The sequence below is a fragment of the Myotis davidii genome, unplaced genomic scaffold (genome assembly GCF_000327345.1).
Source record: "Myotis davidii unplaced genomic scaffold, ASM32734v1 scaffold187, whole genome shotgun sequence".
Taxonomy (NCBI): Eukaryota; Metazoa; Chordata; class Mammalia; order Chiroptera; family Vespertilionidae; genus Myotis; species Myotis davidii.
In genome coordinates this window covers 4,101,647-4,104,093 of record NW_006383018.1, presented here as the reverse complement: position 1 = coordinate 4,104,093, position 2,447 = coordinate 4,101,647, and positions in this window count along the sequence as shown.

The window sequence follows — 2,447 nt, the reverse complement described above, 5'->3', positions numbered from 1 at the left end:
GCATGAGAGGGGGTGTGCCCTCTTGCAATCTGGAAGCCCTCAGGGGATGTCCGACTGATGGCTTAGGGAGCGGGCCTAAGCCATCAGTCAACATCCTTAGCAGTGCCACAGAAGCGGGAGAGGCTCCCACCACCACCACTGTGCTCTCCAGCCATGAGCCCGGCTTCTGGCAGAGTGGTGTTCCCCCTGTGGGAGCACACTGACCACTAGGGGGCAGCTCCTGTGTTGAGCATCTGCCCCCTGGTGGTCAGTGCGCATCATAGTGATCGGTTGTTCTGCTGTTCGGTTGATTTGCATATTAGCCTTTTATTATATAGGATGATAAAATTTTAAAAAACACCAATTCCTAGACATCTCCTCTAAGAGATTATGATTCAGTAAGAACGGGTAGGGACCAGGAATCTCTTTTTAACACTTGTTCTGGTAATTCTTATCATCTGACACAGAGACATTGGCCATTTGTTGTTCTTGCTTGCTCAACATCTCTTTTTTCTTCTGATAAGAGCACCTCCGTTTTCCTTTGAGAAAGCACTCCTCCCCAACTCGCATTCACTGTGGGTAAGATTCTGGACATGTTGAGTGCCCATCTGAGGTTTGTGGCTGTGGAACTTAAAGAGAGATCAGAACAGTAGTTTTTGTTTTGTCCAGCCATTTCAGCTGCTCAGATGTCAGTACAGGGTAAACAGACAGGTGGGTTTAACCCAAATCATGAGTTTGGAGACAAATCTAGCCAAGATAAGTAGGTAGAGAATTAATGGAATTCCCAAGACAATGTTTAAATGGAAAGAAACAAAAAAATTAAGAATCAATGTTAAAAATAGATTTATCTTTCTCCTCTCTGAAATAAAGATGAATTTTCTTAGGAAAGATTAGGCTGGATATTCTTTACCCTTATTTGCAGTAGTGTATAAAATTTTGAATCCACTACATTATCAACATCAAATAATAATACTACAACTGGTGTGCATTACTTTTATATAATCATTAATGCAATTTATGTGTATTTTGCAAATTTTCAAATAAACCGGAAATCCAGGTAGGCAAGAATCAGGTGCATATATACTTGTTTAAGAAATCTTTCAGAACATAGCTTATAGTAACTCTTATCTCTCTTCACCCATTAGGTTTTTAATTTTTAACACATTTTTCTACTCCACTTTAGCCATTGCTTCTTTTTAATATGTTTGATATCAAACTGGTATCAATATGCCTAAGAGGAAGTGAGATTTTTACAAATGAAATTTTGGCTTGGAAATTAAACTATGTTTAGGCAGTCTTTCTTCCTGTCCAAATTTTGAGTTTAAATCCTGAAAATGAAAATCATTTCTAGACTTCATAAATGCCCCAGTCCTAAGTCCTTCCGGAATTGTGAAATGGAAAATTAAATCGTTTTTGTTGGAAAACTCCCTGTTCAATGGGTCCAGATCAACACTCAGATGATGTCAGCAAATGTTACATTTTTTTCCAATTATGAAATGAATTATGGGGCGCTAGCTAACCACAGTCAGTCATTAAATAAAGCTATTTTGGCTGACACATTGTTGTCCTGCCAGAAAACACAGGTGTTTTGTTTTTAAAGAATTTTTAAAACATTGCTTTAAGAAAAGATTGCATTAACAATCCTTGAGCACAAGCAATATAGGAGCATAAATAAGAAGGTGCTATTTGTGGAGAATTTGTGTGGCAAGGTAAAGATTGTATTTTCACATATGAAATAAAGTGTTGCTTTATGTACAAGGAATTGAAACATTTGGGCTATGATGTATGATGACAATGATATATGACCATGCATATTTAAACATCTATACAGAGTCTTAAGAGTTGAATAAAAATCACCTTACAAACATGAATTATTATTATCAAGAACAAATTTTCTTGGACTGGGATTTTCAAAGAATGTTAGTTCATTCTTTCTATGATGAGTCCCAAGGGTTTCAAATGCATAGTCTCAAAATGATGGCATGTCCATCTGTCAATATCAAACATGTACTTGCTAATAATAGAACTTGAGTTGTGCTTGCATGTGGAGGTAGTTCCTTGAAAGACCAATGAGCATAAAATTTTTTCCTTGGCCCAGGTCATAATGACAGTTTTTAACCATTTTGCATTTTTAGTAATATCTTTACACTTATTTCTTTTTTTCAATCTGCTATCTTCAATTTACAGGTTTCTAAGTTATTCCTAAATGAAGCATCTGCTTTCAGTTGATTCATCTAAGGAATTTGATTATCTCATCCAAACTATGACATCTTGAATCATGCATTAATGGCATGCTTATGGAATGAAACAGTTTTCTGTTTCAAAATGACTTTTTCCCACTCTGTGTGTATGTGTGCAAGAGTATAAATGTCACATATCTATAATCCTCAGAACTCAAACACTAATTGTTACTAATTTTTCTTCTGGGTGAAGATTATGTTTTAAAAGAACAATGGTCTACTGACAAG